The following is an 18,879-nucleotide window of genomic DNA, read 5'->3' as shown; positions in this document are numbered from 1 at the left end:
CCTCCGGGTGACTGTCTGTGAGGAGTGTGGTGTGTTCTCCCTGTGTCTGTGTGGGTTTCCTCCGGGTGACTGTCTGTGAGGAGTGTGGTGTGTTCTCCCTGTGTCTGCGTGGGTTTCCTCCGGGTGACTGTCTGTGAGGAGTGTGGCGTGTTCTCTCTGAGTCTGCGTGGGTTTCCTCCGGGTGACTGTCTGTGAGGAGTGTGGTGTGTTCTCCCTGTGTCTGTGTGGGTTTCCTCCGGGTGACTGTCTGTGAGGAGTGTGGTGTGTTCTCCCTGTGTCTGCGTGGGTTTCCTCCGGGTGACTGTCTGTGAAGAGTGTGGTGTGTTCTCCCTGTGTCTGCGTGGGTTTCCTCCGGGTGACTGTCTGTGAGGAGTGTGGTGTGTTCTCCCTGTGTCTGCGTGGGTTTCCTCCGGGTGACTGTCTGTGAGGAGTGTGCTGTGTTCTCCCTGTGTCTGCGTGGGTTTCCTCCGGGTGACTGTCTGTGAGGAGTGTGGTGTGTTCTCCCTGTGTCTGTGTGGGTTTCCTCCGGGTGACTGTCTGTGAGGAGTGTGGTGTGTTCTCCCTGTGTCTGCGTGGGTTTCCTCCGGGTGACTGTCTGTGAGGAGTGTGCTGTGTTCTCCCTGTGTCTGCGTGGGTTTCCTCCGGGTGACTGTCTGTGAGGAGTGTGGTGTGTTCTCCCTGTGTTTGTGTGGGTTTCCTCCGGGTGACTGTCTGTGAGGAGTGTGGTGTGTTCTCCCTGTGTCTGCGTGGGTTTCCTCCGGGTGACTGTCTGTGAGGAGTGTGGTGTGTTCTCCCTGTGTCTGCGTGGGTTTCCTCCGGGTGACTGTCTGTGAGGAGTGTGGTGTGTTCTCCCTGTGTCTGTGTGGGTTTCCTCCGGGTGACTGTCTGTGAAGAGTGTGGTGTGTTCTCCCTGTGTCTGCGTGGGTTTCCTCCGGGTGACTGTCTGTGAGGAGTGTGGTGTGTTCTCCCTGTGTCTGCGTGGGTTTCCTCCGGGTGCTCCGGTGTCCTCCCACAGTCCAAAAACACACGTTGGTAGGTGGATTGACGACTCAAAAGTGTCCGTAGCGAATGTGTGAGTGTGTGTGTGTGTCGCCCTGTGAAGGACTGGCGCCCCCTCCAGGGTGTGTTCCCGCCTTGCGCCCAATGATTCCAGGTAGGCTCTGGACCCACCGCGACCCTGAACTGGATAAGGGTTACAGATAATGAATGAATGAATGAATGAGCTGGGTCAGCTCAGATTTGGACTTGTCAGACACAGTTCAGGTCCAAATTGGTCAGAAAGTTGTCAGGCCGTATTCAGGTTCATACTGAAATTTTAGACCTGATTAAAGCTGTTAAAGCTTATCCACATCCGCAGACAACACCTCTGTGTGGCCCCCACTGTCAGCAGCTGTAAGTTTGGTTTTCAGACCTCATTTCAAAATACCAATATGAATAAAAACATTAATAAACCCAAACAACAACCAGGGTCCAACAGAAGGTCAGCACCGATCTCATCAACCTGTAAGCGGCTGAAACTTTCTTCAGCGCAGGGAGAGAAAGAGCCTTGAACCGGGGAGAGGAGAAGCTGTGTGTTTATCTCTGGAGCTGAAGGGCTGAGATGATAGAGTGAAAATGAGTCATTCATTTGAACCCACGCGCGCTCGTGCTGCTTCTCCCTCTCGTTTCGTTTGTGAATGAGCATGAGGGCTATTTGCACAGAGTCAGCAGGGCCCGCGCTCGAGCACTTCAGATTAGAGGCCGCCTCATTAGTCTTATTCGAGATTAATGTTTACCGAGGACACGCCTCGCAGAGGCTTTGTCTCCTGGGCTTTTGTTCTGGCCTCTCCAACAAGACCTGGTTTTGGAAATGGAAAAAAAAACAAAACAAATATATGAGAGAGAGAGAGAGAGAGTGAGAGAGAAGTCTGAGGAAGAGGGGAAAAAAAAGTGTGTGTGAGTGTGTGTGTGAGAGAGAGCCACTGACGTCAATGAGGCACGACATGTGCTGAAAACAAGACTCTCTTGGCAGTAACCAGGTAACAGGCACTGCGCTTGAGAGGGCAGGGACGCGCTGAATGAGGAGAGCGCGAGAGGCTATGGTTGGCGTAGCTGCGCAAGCGCACGCAGGCTATGAGTGCAGACCCTCGAGCACCGCAGAGGCTCACGGTGGGTCTTTTTAGCTGTGCTCTATTAACTGATGCGTCACTGTGCTAATGATTAAACAAAACAACACACAAATACAGTAAACAAAAAAAGGAAGACATGATAATAAAGAACAGCCTCTTCAGTAGAAAGTTCAGGAAGAGTAGGCCCTGCTGTTCTCCGCTGTCGTTCTTTGTGGCAACAGATCCGAGCGCTTTGTGGGTGCCTGGTGTGAATGAGGAGCTTTCGCTCACCGTCTGTTCTCAGTTAGGAAGTAAACATGCAACAGTGTTTCCACAGCAACCTGGTCACACTTAACACGCAAGGAACAGAGAAAAAAAAACACCGCCATTACTTCAAACCTCGCCTCGAGTGAAACAGTAGGTGCTTTGGAGGGAATGAGAGCAGAAGGTAGCAACAAAAAAAAAGACAAATCCATTGTTTTAACTTAAGGGAAAGAGAGAGAGTGGGAGGAGGAAAAAATGGGATGTTCCCATGGAGCGCGCTGGTCCTGTCCTAGAGTGAAAGCCCAGAGGAAAGGGAGTCCTTGTCCTATAAAGAGGGCACTTTGAAACGCAGCGGGACGCTCGCTACAACACCATTAGTGTGCCGGAACTCAGCGTGGTCTATTAAGGCACAGCTTTTCTAACCTGCCACACGTACTTCACCCCTGCTCAAGTGGAAGGCTAGTGCCCAATCATTTACGTGGCCCGGGCTGTTCCATCAGCTTTTCCAAAATGGATTTTCTTTTTTTCCATGAGAGCTATGTTACATTTGAGCTCTTTTTCCAGCCAGTGACCTCAAGCAGACTGATTTAAAGCACAGCCAATAACCCTCAAAGATGTGTTAGAAGTGCGAGAGGAAGCCCAAATCAAACCACACACACACACACACACACACATTCAGTAGCACTCATATGGCATTCCTTGTTATGATACTGTTATTTTATTCAATGATTACTTATACAGTGTGTGTGTGTGTGTGTGTATTGCCAAGACCCAAGCTTATTTCCCAATATCTCCCTTGACTGGAAAGTGTGTGATGGCGTCCACATCAGTGAAATGAAACAGGATGCTGTGGAGCAGCTGCACCTGAGCTCTGTGGTCAAAATAAGATATGATAATAAAAGATAACCCTCTGCTTGATTTACCTTGAAGTAAATCAGATAAAAGACCACCATGTGCAATACCAAGAGTCACCTACAGGGGTTTGAAGCCCCCAGCATAAGGCTATAGAGGCATGGAACTGGAGCGATGAATCTCCACCCAGTACCTGTGGGATGAGTCTTGTGAGAGGGTTATCTGTAATCCCGATCTAAGCATCCAACATCAGGAACCAGGCCTCTGTGTTTCAAACCCTTATAACAGCGTTCCAACATCTGGTGAGAAGCCTCCCCAGTGGAGCAGAAGCTGTTACAAAGTACTTACGAATACCCCGCATTTACAAAGATCTCTTGGATGAGCAGGTGTCCACAAACCTTCCTTTCTGTATATGAGCCTGGGCCAGCTGGACTACATGTCCCATGATCCTCAGCCACTGCCTGTATCTCTGTCTACTAACAACTCACATCCTTCTCAAGTGTCAGCGCAGTAATGCTCCATTTTCCTGCCTTTGGAAGGAGCTGTTTACTTTGGCTTGTTTATACAGTAGCACAGTAATCAGTAGCAGTCAGTGAGTACCTTTTATTATTTTAGGACTCAACCGAGATAGTGCAGCTATTTCCGTTACAAACGTATACATTTGGCGTTGTGAGGATTATTTTTAGTTGACTGGAGTGACTACACTACACTCCCCCCTTCACCCTCCCCCTTGCAGTGCTCAGAATACCTTGTTTGTTGTGATGCCGTGGACCGACAGAACAGGTTAATCAGGCAAGCGCGCGCTTCCCTGCAATGCTCCTGAGTGCACCCGCATCACCGCTGGCTTTCCGAGTATGTCCAAAATGGCTGTAATGTTCTGGGAGAGAGACAGTACAGACTCCGTAGCTGATGTGCCATGATGCGCCATGAGGTGGTACAAAACAGCACACCAGCCTCTCTCTGTATGTCAATCTGAATGAGTGAAAGTTGTTGTTTTTTTTCTCCCCGGCAAAACACAGAAGGCATTCCCAGACAGTGACAGACTACTGCACGTCTACAGCGCTGCGATGTGTTACAGTAAAACCTGGCATGTCGCATCTATTCTGGAGCTTGCTAATTAAACACCACACAGTCCAAACACTTATCGGAGGCTAATAAAGAGGCATGGGTATCTACGCCAGATTACGCGACCTCAGCTCGACGAAAAGAACCCACACATCAGGTTTTTTACTTCTGCTAAAAACATAATAAAGGCGTTACGTGTGAGTACAGGAGAAACACAATATTATATCCATCTATCAACACACACCAACACACTACCACCACATTAGTGTCAGTGTGTTCTCCCTGTGTCTGCGTGGGTTTCCTCCGGGTGACTGTCTGTGAGGAGTGTGGTGTGTTCTCCCTGTGTCTGCATGGGTTACCTCCGGGTGACTGTCTGTGAGGAGTGTGGTGTGTTCTCTCTGTGTCTGCGTGGGTTTCCTCCGGGTGACTGTCTGTGAGGAGTGTGGTGTGTTCTCCCTGTGTCTGTGTGGGTTTCCTCCGGGTGACTGTCTGTGAGGAGTGTGGTGTGTTCTCCCTGTGTCTGCATGGGTTTCCTCCGGGTGACTGTCTGTGAGGAGTGTGGTGTGTTCTCCCTGTGTCTGTGTGGGTTTCCTCCGGGTGACTGTCTGTGAGGTGTGTGGTGTGTTCTCCCTGTGTCTGCGTGGGTTTCCTCTGGGTGACTGTCTGTGAGGAGTGTGGTGTGTTCTCCCTGTGTCTGCATGGGTTTCCTCCGGGTGACTGTCTGTGAGGAGTGTGCTGTGTTCTCCCTGTGTCTGCATGGGTTTCCTCCGGGTGACTGTCTGTGAGGAGTGTGGTGTGTTCTCCCTGTGTCTGTGTGGGTTTCCTCTAAGTGACTGTCTGTAAGGAGTGTGGTGTCAGTTGTAGTGTCAGTTGGGACAATCTTCCAACCACATAATACCTACTCTGTGGGACTCCAGAGTGAAACACCAGCATTAAAAGAGGAAAGACCTATAAAGTGCACCTGCAGGGTCAGTGGAACTGATACAATGAACAACGAGTGTAGAACTGAGGAGGTGCTTTTAAGACTTTGGTTGGTTACTGTATATTCAGCTGAAAAACACAAACACAGCAGCTAAATATCACTGTTCAGTCTCACTTTCATCTGCTAAAAATCCGAGCAATCACAAACGCTTCCAGTAATGTTGGTGTGGTCTTTGGGGTGGACTGCACCATGTTGTGAGAGTGGCAGGAGCTTCAGCGTTACATTTTCAGAGGCAAGGGTGGGCAGAAACACGTCTGGATTTTGTTCACATCTGAAGTGAGAGTGCAGCCTGATTTTCCCCTCCTCTCAGAGAGAAAACTTTCAGCGCTGTTTATCTGATGGCGACAGTTTTGTGGTCTACCAGGTCTTGCGTGGCTGTAAAAAGTCCCACTTCTTTTTTTCTTTTAATTCTTTTTGAGGGCAATGTTTCTTCTTCTTTTAATGCTTTATATCTTATATATATAACACTTTAGAGGAGTTACATTCTCCCAGTTTTCCAGAGCTCAACACAATTCTCAGGTCTCAATGAAACATCTGTGACCTGATTTCAAAATACCACAAGGATCAAACCCCACACAAAGTTCTCGTGCCGTCTAAACCACAATTTTATTGGTTTTTACTCAGTTCTCTTTCTTCTCCGTTCTCGTTTTCTCCATTTTTACTCAGTGCTCTTATTTCTCCACATTCGTCGTGTCTGTATTGCGGCGTTTAACCTCATCTTTGCGTTCTCACATTAACACAAGTCCAGCGCCATGATTGGACAGGCTCAGACGAGGGGGCGGGGCCATTCTAAAGTCTCTGGACTTGACGTCAGAACGGCTCGTTTTATCCCATGATTTCTGACTTAGGCAGCACAGAGTAAACAGTCTTCGTTGTCTTGTTTCATAGTGTGTGGGTTGGTGGGCTCCAGATCTATATTAATGTGCACATGCACTGAACCAGTAGGGATTTTTTTTGTTCTTTTTTAAATAACTTAAATGGTCCCTTTGACTGGAAATGAAACAAATGGAAGGTGGACTGTGACTATGGTCTGTGCACAGTGCTGTACATTGTCTACTTTTTGCTCTACTTTTGTTTCCAAGTATTATAAAATTATGAGAATATAAAATGAATTATAAGCCTATAAAAATGAAGCCCTTGACTGCACACGACTGCCTCTATTTGTGGTTGGAGCGTATTATTAAAATACCGCTACAGCCGACTGCCCCATAAAGGAGGGCTCAGCCTTGTGTCAATACGGCTGACATTTGGTTTGGCTTAATGGCTTCTATAATATGGAGACGTCTCTGTGAGAAGGGAGAGGGTATGAGAAGAGGTGTAAGTGATGGCGGTGGTGGTGGGGAGGGGTTAAAGAATGAGGAATGGCACAGGCTGAGACATTAAGGGGTGAGCGCAGGGGAATTGAGGGGAGGCGAAGATGAGGATCGCCAAAATGAAGCGAAATGTTACAGATCATGAGGGAAATTAGACAAGCTTTAATAACTGTTACATAAAAAAACAGCGCTGGAGTGATATCTGAATCGAATTGACAGCTGTTAAAAAGGAGGCTGTGAACATTGCTCAAATTATCATCTCGCAAACTTCTTTGTGTCCCCCAGACTGCTGAAGAACAAAGAACTTTCTGCAAAGCTTTGGCCTGAACTTGTAAAACTACAAGCAGTGACATCATTTCATATGGCACTGCCGTTTTAATGCGACAGACACCATGAAATCTTTAACCCTTTGTGGCTGTGTCTCATTTTTCCTATTATTTCCTATTCTCCTTTACTGTGGATATATTCTCCATTTTTATATGAGTGAACAGTTCTGGGTCTTGAGAGTCAAAACACCACAAGGACCAAACACCATAGCAGCTTTTTCCCACTGTCTAAACAGCCGCTTTCAGAGCCTGTCCCTTTAAATGACAAAGAGCCACTCGCTATTCACCCCGACCCGAGCGCACGAGCACAGTGAGGGGCTCTGGTTTTTAGCCGTTTTCGCTCAGTTCTCTTCAATCTTGTTTTCTCCGTTTTTACACTGTGCTCTTATTGAATAGAAACAAGGGCATGAACACATATAAAAATAAGAAAATATTGGGCTAGAATCCTACATTCTAATACTTCTGATTAGGTGTGGACTAGCTAGGAGACATTACCAGGGTCTCTGACGGTTTTGTCTAAGACGTGATCTACAATCTAGTCCCTTTATGACGGCAGTGGAATATCACTATTCAGCTTGGCACAAGAGAAAGACAGTGTTCGGCTTTGCATTAAGTGCAGGGAGCCGCTCCTTCCAAGGAGTGGTCCAGGCTGTGCCAAGCAGTGTAACTAACCATGCGCACCCCTGAGCCATCTCAAATGTCAAACAAGGCTTTAGCAGATCACACAGGGAGCCTGGCCTCTGGCCAACCCCAAAATCAAGCCGCTAAGTTAAGCACTTGCCAATTAAAATGTAATATTTCCCCCCGCCCTTCCATCTTTTCATGTTGTCATCTGTGCATTTCAAACACAAATTAAGCCCCTGACCCTTCTCAGATCCATCCTGGCAGACTCTGGGCGATGGACTCGGGACTGCTGGAGTCAGTGTCAGAGCTGTGAGTGTGCATGTGCTTGTGGGTGGCCCACAGAAGCTCAAGGAAGCGCTCGGATGCCCCTGCTTTCGGCTGGAGAATGGTGTCTCACTGAAACTGCCAGGGACGACCTCGCAAAGTGACCTCATTTACGCGACGCTCTTGCATGATTCAATTAAAGGCATCTCATGAATATGCAATATGCCCAACCTGGCCCTGCATAAATCCAAACGAAGCCAGCTTTCAGCTTGGGTTAGGTCCATATTACACCACATACAGTGCACCATGTATTTCAGTTTCTCGTTTGGTAATCAATCCAGTCAAAATAAAGCCTCACACACTGAAACATTAACGTGAAATAAAGGATACAGGATTTCTCAGTCTGTTCTTCACCATCTGAAACATCTACTCTATTAAAACTCTGCAGGGATCATTTACCTCCAAAATCCAGTCTTGGAAGTTGGTTGCATGAGCCAAACAATCTTTGTTTCTTAAGGTTTACAATATACAATGAATTATGTACACACTGTTCATCACATCAGATCCTACGGAGCATAGGACGACCTCTGGTTCCTCATCACTGCTTACAGTGTTAACTATCATAGCTGATATAACAGATCTAGACAGTTTGCATTCCACTTTGATGCAGTGAACTGTATTGTGTGGTTTCCTTGAGGTCGATGGGGGATTTCGACACGACTAGAAATGAGGGGTAAATATTTTTTGTAAAAATGGAATGTCCTTTGAAAGACATGAATCTGAGTAATGGAAAATAGTGAATAAAATATTAATACATATAGTTTATTTACATTAACAACAGCTTTGAATATTTTGATTTCCTCTTACACACATTACACATGAAATCTGTAAAATGAATGTATATCTATTTATGTTTAAACTCTATTTAAACAAGTACATAATTCTGCTCACTTTTTGTGTTGTTCAAAATAAACCTTTGCCTCTAAAACTGTGAGATTAAAGTTTCCACACTGTTTTAAGTTTAACGTATACTTTATTATTTATCCCTTAATCGAAAACTAAACCAAAACTCTCTTGTTACTGGGAACAAAAAGGCAAGGTGTCCCCTTGACAGACGGGAACCAGACCTCGTTACCTGTTTGTTGGCGTTATCGTGAGATCTGAAGTGACGTATGGAAACATGCTGATATCAAACAGGAATGAAAGCGAGCGCAGTATGACTAGTTGTGGTTAACACAATTGGGGTGAAGAACAGAGAGACTGATAGAGTCTGATAAACAAGGACACATCCCCTCACCTCGGTGCCTCAGTGAGACAAAGCCAGGGCTAGGCTGGCACCTGGGATAGGCTGGACCCTGGAGAAGAGGGGGCTTAAGGACAGTTTTGTGAGGGGGCGGCTGTGGGGTGGTGACAGGGCTGCATGGTGCCAGCTCCAGCCTCCTGTGAGCGAGCCTCCATTATCTAGGCATGTCAGGATCACAGCTCTGCAGCACTCCAGGCCTGATCTGTCGGTGAAAGTGCCCAGACAGGGCCCCTCGGAGACACCCAGCCCCCTAATGTTTGGAAAATGAGCTTAGCGGCTAAGGCTGAATCAACAGCGCCGTATAAATAATACTCCTATTAAGATTGCCACCCCTGCCTGCTAAAAGAGAAATGGGTTTGTAATTGCCATGGCATTAACAGCACATGTTGTGCTTGGGGAGCGCCCTAGAGCGGTCTTTGATTTAATAGTCGGGAAATGGAGACAAACAGCAATACAAAGGCAATTAAACATGTGACAGCTCTCTCTGATGTACTGTTCTTTATCAGCCAGACTAAATAAAATCAAACAAGTAAAGACAGCAACTGTGAATTTGCCCATTCTCCTGACGAATCGATTAGCCGAAGCGCACGGCATCGTACGTCACACGACGCCTTCTGCATTTCTGAAATAACAGCATGACCACAACAACACACATGTGCAGATTTCTCTTGGATAAGGTGCATTCACAAAGATCTAATTATGCATCGGCATTTGGGAGCTGAAGCTGATCTGATCTGTTGTGGCACCAACCCACTGCACACCAGAGTTCTCTTCAACATCACACCCACGGATTGCACCTAATTCGAGTATGGGACTTTCCTGGCGTTTCCTGCCAGGATATGAACGCCACCTTGCCGCGCTGTCAGAGAGAATCTGAAGGCTGCATCTTGAGTGAACAGATCATTAACGGTTTAGCCCAATGACATTTTAAAACTGTACTTTTATTATACGCTTTTTTGGCCCTTCTCCTTCTTAGCACACTGTTGCGCTCTCTTCCCTTCCTCCGTCAGCGGGAGGAGGATAATTGATCAATCACGCTAATTGAACAGTCTGGCCAGCTAGCTCACAGAAGCAGATGTGCCAATTTGCATTCATTAAGACGGAGTGGGGGTCTTAATCACTGCGCCCACTGTGATTGACAGCACAAACAATTCGGTTCCTCTCGCCCTTAACGTGCACTGCTTCTCAAAAGTCTGGGGACACTCTGCCATCCTCTGAAATGTGAGTTTACTCACTGGTGCTTCAAACGAGAGCATAAGGAAGCCTCTTACCACCATGGTGGCACTCACTCTGTTTCTGTTGAATGGTTTTCCCTCTGATCTCTGCCTTCTGGGGCTTGTATGTGAATTTATTTAATGTATTTAAACATTCTATATTCTTAATGTGTGAGATTTTACTAAAAGGTAATACCATGTAATTGCATTATTATTATATTCTGTTGTTTTATATCAGTGTCATTAAATGGTCTTAACATGAAAGTATTGCCCTAATAATTCATGTGTATGATTGATGAGCCAGGTCATTTTTATCCATTATTATCCAAGTTATATTTGTACATCATCACAATTTAACGCTGCATCTAAACCATTGAAGCCACGTGTTTTAGTGCTTCGTGTAAAATGCTACAATCGTTCAGAAAATCCATGTACATTTCCACCACTTTATCCTCTCACGTTGTTTATAGCTGAGGCTTGTTGCAGTCTTTCAATTCTCATCAAAAACACCTTATTCTTAAGACTTAAGGTAGTTTGGAGCTGTAAATCAAATGTTTACAGAATGGAAACATTAGAGTGTCATGGTTTGGTAAGGAAAGTGTTAAAATGACATTAAAAAAACAGGTTGTTTCCTTTGTAAATAAAACGAATGCTCAGTGGCGTGCCTCCAGTTTCCTCCCCTTCAGAGAGAAGATACGTGTTAATGTCTGAACAGAGTGCCTTTGATGAAATATCGAGTGGTTCACACTGCCATCATTCTCTGACCAACAGTGGGTGCAGCGGTGACCTAATGCCTGCGGTATTTCTGCAGAAATGTAAGAGGAGTGTCAGGGCCCCGTCGTGTGTAGTGGTCAAGTCAAAACGAAAAAAAGTCCCTGAGGGCCGCATGACATCAGCTACACCCCCTACCCACACCCTTGCCTTCCCTTGAGACCAGGGTGATGAAGGAGAGTCCCTTATCAGAAATATCTCTACGTCCCAGGCACACAACTCGGGCCCGTTTCCTTCCTCCCCCCCCCAACACTCGTTTTTCACTATCCCACGTTCACAGCTTCAGCCGCCAATCCGGCTCATTATCACTGGGCTTTCATGGGCTGGGGGGTGGTGGGGTGGGGGGTTATAATGAATATGTATGTTATAGGAAATGCAGTAGCGCTGCTGTGGTGTGGAGAGCCAACTCGAACGTTCAGTTTCCGACTCAGAATCAACGGCAACGAGGGACCGTTTTTTGGGTCCTGTGCTTTGTGCAAAGACAATGGTGCAATTCACGTGGAACAAAACCGGAATCTCATGGAAGGGACGAGAAAGGCAAGGCTGGCATTTCAAAACGGTCAAGATTTACATACCCTGCTCATTTTAATTTTTCGCCATTAGACATCCTCAAAAGCCCACCCTTTAGGGACAGGCGAGCGCTTTCTTTTTCCAGGTCTGGAAAATTCGAACTGGAAAATAAAGGCTAGGGATGTGCCTCTTCAGCTCTCCTTCCTTCCCTCTGCATGTGAGACCAGTTACAGTGTTGTATATCTTTACTCTTCAAACTCACTTGGCTCCGTACACAGCCCCGCCTTTGGATATTTGCTCAGCAGAGGAAATAAAACATTTGTTTCTCAAAACCACATGTTACAAAGCCAGCCTTGCACGACCTCCTAAGAGCAGACGCCACATTTGCTTCTGATTTGTTTACTATTCTAATCGACAAAAGACTCCGAGGCCCAGCCGCAGTGATCCTAAATGTCAGCTCCCGTCACACAGACACGCGTGCTCGCTTTGTCTTTCAGAACTTTTACTGGACTCACGGCCACAGATCGATCACTTATTCAACTTTAACGAAGTCTTTGAAGGAGGGGCATTGTACGCTACAAAACACTTGACCAAATACTCAGTGGTGGGATAGTAAAACGTCATGCCAACTCCGTCTACGGCCAATCCATCATTTATTCAAAATCCAACAAGCTTTTACTTCCCACACACAGTAGGCAGCAAAAACCGTCACGGGATTCAGGTCTGCGGTGCGTGGCTGGGGTTTCTAATCTGTTACAGCGTGATAATTTGGGTAATGGCGATGGATTGCTACCAGCATGGCACTGTTGCGCTGCGGGGAGTGTCAGGGGGACGCGTAGACGCCACGTATCTGCTGTGAAGTTGCTATCTGATTTTAAGGAATCTCCCGCACACTGTGGGCCTGTGTTTGGAATACGGGAGTGAGCTCCTAGAGCGACTTGGGGAAGATTTCATTACCTCCAGTCGGAGAGGAAGAAGAGTAAGGATCATTGAATTATTTTAATTACCTGCAGCAGCTTTTTCATTTGCAGCATAAATAAAATTGAATTTGAAACACACAGGAAGAGGCACAGGAACTATAGGGGTCTTTCTACCGAGAGGGGGGAGACCGCAGAGACCGATCTGTGCTTCGCTACTGTGGCGCTTATCAGCCTACGTTCAGTGGGTGCACTTCCTCTCCAGAGCGCTGATGGTAAATCATTACAGCATGTAAATTCCTGGGCCTCTAAGCTCATCCGCTAAGCTCTTCCTTTTGGCTAAATACATGGCCCTCGCTGCCGTTATTAACTACAGTCTATCACAGCTTTGCCATAGTAAACCTGTACGAGATGTGCCTTCTCCACCTGTCCGCATCTCAGGTTCCTTTTCTCCTAAAACCTGTTAAAAATGAACTCTAGCGGAGGCGTGTTATTAAAGAAAAGAATCTCTGCGCTAACATCCATCCTGGCACACATTTCAGGCCCACTTTCTTACACATTCCGTGGCCAGCGCTGAAGGTGAAGGCAAGGACAGAATGTGCTGGCGGAGACTCGATATAGCGGAACACCGGTGGTCCTTAAAGACCCCCGCAAGCTCCCTGAATGGGAGCTGTAACCTCGGAGGAAACGCTCCATCAACCCCGCGCTGCTATTCAGTAAATAAAAGGGCTCGCTTCAGACCAGGAGCCTTTGAAAAGGGAGACGCAGATGGGATCGCGGCCACTTTTAATCAGACGGAGAAGTGGACAGGATCCACAAAGGGAGATTTCACGCAACGCTTCACCTGTCGCCTGGAGTGTTATTGAAGTTGAACCACCGTGCTCTGGCCACACACACACACACACACACACACACACACTCACAAACATGGACTTTCTCCACCCCTCCTTTTCCCAGCAATCTGAGTGTAGGACTCTGGTGCTAACTGTAAGAAGTCAGGCTTGAGATGAAGTCCATAGCCCTGCACTTGGTTATCAAACTGTGCCCCAGGCACACATCCATCTGTGGAAAGTGCGGCATCTGTTCTGCCCCGCTACAAGGCCGAGCCTTTATCTACAGATGGTGGCAGCGAGGAGGAATGTGACCTTTGATTTGGTGTCTCACGTGGAACGGGAAGCCATCGCAGCTCAATGAAAGTGTGCGGCGAGAAAGAAAACGGGCAAATGAGAGCACAAACTGTTTTGGGTGGCGTTTAGGAGTTTAATGCAATTGTTTAATTTAGATAAGTGTAAGTGCCTCCATGTGAAGCACATTTCAGCAGGAGAGAGAGAGAGAGATGGAGGCAGGGACAGAGGGATGGAAAGAGGGAGGGAGGAGTGGGGAGAAGTCATCCATTAAATACTCATTCAGAGCCTTTCACGTCCATTAGGATGAGCCGAGTGCAGAGTCAAATCAGAGAGCAAAGCTGCACAGCACCGTAACACTCACGAGAAATAAGCCTGGAGTTGTTCCTACTCATGCACCACATACAGCTGTCTTTAAGATATTACTGTATCTGCTGTACACAATGCCTATTTGTTTTTTAAAAGCAATGCTAATGACCTCTTGACCTGCCTCCAGGGTTTGGAGCTAGCTGTAGTTTATTTGTTGCTACATAACCATAAGCAGGTCAACCACAGGAGCACACTGTCCGAACAACTGCAGCATTAGCCTGTCAAGCACTAGCATAAAATAAGTTACCATTAGCATGGTAGAAATGATTGCTAGATGGCTCTGGATTTTAGGTAGAGGAAGAGGACTGTTGGGTAATCAGTTATGCAAGGTCACTAACATTAGAATTAAATGAGCAAACAGCTCAATCAAAATTAATATATTAATATATATGTATATTCATGTATATTAATATACTAATAATTATTAATGATAATGATTTAAAGTAAATATTCACTACTTATAAAGTTACAATGTTTCCCCTGGCTGGTGTAATGTGTTTACAAATCCCTGTCAATAAATGAGTTTTTTTTTTTTTATAAAAATTACAGGCCCGATCCGACATGCCCAGGATCTCAGGACAACAAAGAGACCTCCGAATAGTGAAAAGCATGACCTGAGATGAGGATGTTGCTTTATTCCTGCTCTGTACGTGGGTAATGTTGACTTATTTTAGCTGTTAAAGTTACGCTATTTAAGGTGGGATTGACTGAATTTGGGAGACTGCCAGTTTTATGAAAGTAAACACAGACTGAATGCGCTACAAAACTAAACAACTCGAATGACTACAAATGAGATTCTGTGGTAATTCAAACTGTCAATCACTTAATCCACATACAAACAACTGTCATTTATGTCCTCAAACATACCGTTCCACATTAATCCTTCTGATTGTGCCGACACTTCTGGCTCAGCATTGCAGGAACTGCACTATGTAACCTTTGGAGATGAGTAGAACATTTTGTAATTTTATGGTAAAAATATACTACTTTGTGGTTCTTTAAATACAACACTGATGATTCTGGGAAACTGCTGTTCTCTCTGGTCTAAGTTCAGAAGCTCAGCGTTATTTAAGGTGGAACAGTATGTTTGAGGGGAAAAAAATGACAGCTGTTTGAACGTGGCTGAATTTGAACTGTAAATTTTAATTCACCGTTTGTACTGTGTTTACGTTCATGCAGTTAGCCGTCTCCCGAACTTAGAGGCAGTTCTATTGTAAAGATACATCAATTTTACCCACCTTTGGAGCAGGAATAAAGCTATATACAGATCTTTTTTCATGATTTTCAACATTTGGAGGTCTCTCCACCATCTAAGCATCTCCAGAAGAAAGAGAGAGGAAGCCAAGCACATCGGACTGAGACCCTTTGTTTTTATACCTTTTTATTTACACTAGTCTTTCAAAAACACATCAGACCTGTTTACAGTGTGCAATTAAACTGGAGCGCAGCAGATGGAAACATTAGAACTTTATATAAAAAAGTATGTTTTGATTAAAATTGTGAACAAGCCTTTAATAGGTTCAGACTGTAATTGGTCATTTGTCCTTAGCTCAGTACAGAGCTATTGTTAAGAGCCTCTTCAGAAGCTGCGGTGCAGATATCACGGCCCGAATGGAAGCCATCCCTCCTCTCGTCAGCAGGCGTGGATTACTTTATGACCCTGTTCCCTGCCAGCAGCGCGGCTTGGTGGTGCGTGTGCCCTGGGCTGGGAAAAGAGAGCCCAGGCTTTAGGTGGCTTACTTCTGCTCTGCTTCTTCACTTCTGAACTCTGGCCACAAAGGCAGCAGGGCTGAGGGGGGATCTGGATGACCATGCGCAGATGCAGGCCTGCTGGGCAGGGACAAGGGCCGCTTTGTTGGCCATTTTCATGCGCTGGGCCAGGCTTCCCTGGAGTGGCTTTATGGCTGACGTGGGAAAGAGCAGCACCACGCCACCAGCTTGTGGGTTTGACCTCGATGTTTGACCACACTCTGCTGTTTGTTTGTAACTTAGATGCCACTTACAGGAAAGCACTGCCACTTTATCAGATACAGAAGATGCCAGCACACAGCTGTAATGTGTCTGTATGTTAATAAGTCTCTACCTGCTCAACTACTCATACAGCGCATTTCCACCAATCCTTGGTGATAACCAGCGAGTTTTGATGAGAACTAAGGATACGTCACCAGCGGGGACAGGGGTCTGTAGGGTTGCTCAGTTCAGAAACAAAAATTGTTAGAGCCAGGGTCATGGCGATGGTTTCAAATTAAACCGATATATGATGTGCATTCGTAAATGTTGCCATCCAACGGTGGTCTGGGGAGCAGTGGACCTGTGTATTCTGGAGCGATGGGGCACCTGGAAGGCCTTGCATTCAAAACTAATCATCCTACATCAGTCCTCACTTACTCTCTTGGGGTTGAAATCCTCAGATCCTCACAACAATGTGTCTGTTAAAAAAGGTGTCTGTTAATGCCCGGGATATGCAGGTGGCTATAAACTCTTGCAGAAAATCGGCCACATTTTGGGAAAAGTAAAGCTGACCAGAGCTTTAAGGAAAGGCCAGATAAGAGGAGAATGGTGGAGGAGAAGCAGACAAATAGAAAAAGGCAAGGCTGAGATGGGGTGGCGGTTACATAATGGGAGAAGAGTGTGTCTATTCATTTTTAATTCAGGTGAGGGCCTGCACTATGCTGCGAGGGCTGGGCCTGCAGAAGGCCCCTGATGGAAAGCCAAGGCCTCGCAGACGGCTCGCGTTCTTTTGCAGCTCTGCCGAGCAGGTAATTCACTAGCAGTGGCATCAGCATGAATAAAAGATAACACCGCCACAGCTGACTCCTTTTATGCCACTTTAGCCTTTCTCTCTTTAAGTGAAACACTTTTAGTTAGGATCACAGACTTCTCTACGTCACGCTATTGAGCTATTAAGTTCTCGTTGTCAAACACAGGCCGAAGAACAAAGCGTGGTTGAGGCGACCCGAGCCAGCGGAATCAGGAATGTGTTACGGCTGTGAGGGAAAGCTGGGCTGAGGTTGAAAGTGTTTCATAAAAACGTCTCAGTCGAAGCTAACGCACAAAGGCCAGTTGTGACTGCCTCAGCGATCTGCTTTCAAAACAAACAAGGCCTTTTCTTTTGTTATTATCATTACCTTTCCAGCGTGTTTGCTTTTCATTTCGTCTGGAGGTGCGGACGCCAGCTACAGAGCGAGGCAGTTCGGACGGGGCGAGAAACCTCAGCTGCGTCAGAGGGATATTTTGGAAGCCGCAGTTAGCCCTGTTTACTTGCCGACGGTCTACGGCCTCCGTAACCGGAACGCTGCTTTGACAAATGAGGACAGTGCACGCTTGGCAAATCTAGCACTCTCTGTAATAAGCACTACCGTAGAATGCTTAGGGTTTGCATTCAGCGTCTTCAGGACCAGCTGGGTGGGCTTGTCGTGAGTAAACACGCTTGCGTGAAACACCTACACCACACAAATTAGGAATGGACTAAATAAAAATAAACCTGGTATTAAGGGACACTGTTACAAAAGAAAACAAAGGCGCCATACTGTGTGTCTGGCAACAGGGGAGCTGATTCGTGACCTGTTCTTATTGTCAGTTGCCAGACTGAAGCAGAGCTGAACTTTATCAAGTCCTGCAGACGTCCTGAAGCCCTATCAGAACGAGGATGAGACGGAAACGGTTACTCTCCGGCCAGGCCTCATCACGTCTGCACAAAGCTCTGTTTCATAAACTACACAACTGTGGCTAAGTGGTTACATAAAAACAATAAAGACACATAACCCCTCAGCTCTTAACTCATAGATATGATTTACAAGTGGAAGATATGGGTTATGATATTTGCAAAGCTGATGAGCACCCAAATAACCAACTAGAGTAAACACTGTTGAGAGTCCCATATTTACTCAATAAACACTCATTAACATCTGAGTGGAATCCCCATCTTAAAAATGACTATACATTTACGTGTATAACAACAAAACTAGTAAGTGTTTCTAGTAAGCTACATTTTCATGGAAGATATTTTGAAGCAATTTGTCAGAAAGTTGTCTGCGTTGAGATCCTAGCACCACTTTCCAAATACAAAGCAACCTTAAATATAATATAACTGTCAACTCAAAACAGCTTTTTCAGTTATGGGGTCATGTGATAAAGATCAGAACTGAGAGTGATCATTTCTCCTGATCATTCTGGAAACTCCTAATACCTCTACTGTGTTTTCTCCCAGCTTCCTACAAACGTGTGGATGCCTATGAGTTTGTGAAGGTGTAAACATCTTCAGCAGCTCATTTTATACATCTACCTTCATCAAACTGCTTTTATATTAAAGGAAACCTTTGAATGACGACTAAACGACGTTTGAATGCGCAAATTTATCTCACACACTCTAATCCAGAGCAGTTTCACATTCAATCACCACTGCCTTTAGATAAGACCGAATATGACATAATGAGATGAAGTCTGTATTCACCCTCTTGGGTTTCGACAAACGCTTGTGTGCATCAAATGTATCTGTTTACTGCGAAGTTGTTCTGCTAAGTCTTTGTTGTCATAACAGCCCAGAAATATGATTCAGACATTTCCTGAATCATTAGAGTCTGCCCTTTTACATTCCACCTCACCTCGAGGTGGTACTCAACTCATGTTCAGAAGCACGTCTGATATCTGCCTCTCATTGGTGGATTTATGTGTCCATCTACAATTTGTGGAAAACTAACCAAGAGGTGTAGAGGTTATACACCTGGCCATTATTGGTCTTTCTGGTTCAGGCTGAATATCAAACTGGGCTTTGAGATGGGGATTAAGTGCAGTTAAAGGAGAATAAGTTGTACGAATACTGCCCTTAGACCCTAGAGGTAAAGGTAAGTGTACTAGACGATGACAAGGGAGGCACAGCAATGACCAAAACTAA

The 18,879-nt window shown here is 45.8% G+C and overlaps 1 protein-coding gene across 10 annotated transcripts in view; it reads right to left on the bottom strand.

The window, feature by feature from the left end:
- Positions 1-18,879, bottom strand: part of mef2aa (myocyte enhancer factor 2aa) — a 133,894-nt gene that overhangs the window by 52,722 nt on the left and 62,293 nt on the right. The window lies entirely within an intron of this gene.

Source organism: Hoplias malabaricus, chromosome 11 (genome assembly GCF_029633855.1).
Source record: "Hoplias malabaricus isolate fHopMal1 chromosome 11, fHopMal1.hap1, whole genome shotgun sequence".
NCBI lineage: Eukaryota > Metazoa > Chordata > Actinopteri > Characiformes > Erythrinidae > Hoplias > Hoplias malabaricus.
This window is presented reverse-complemented; position numbering and strand designations above follow the sequence as displayed.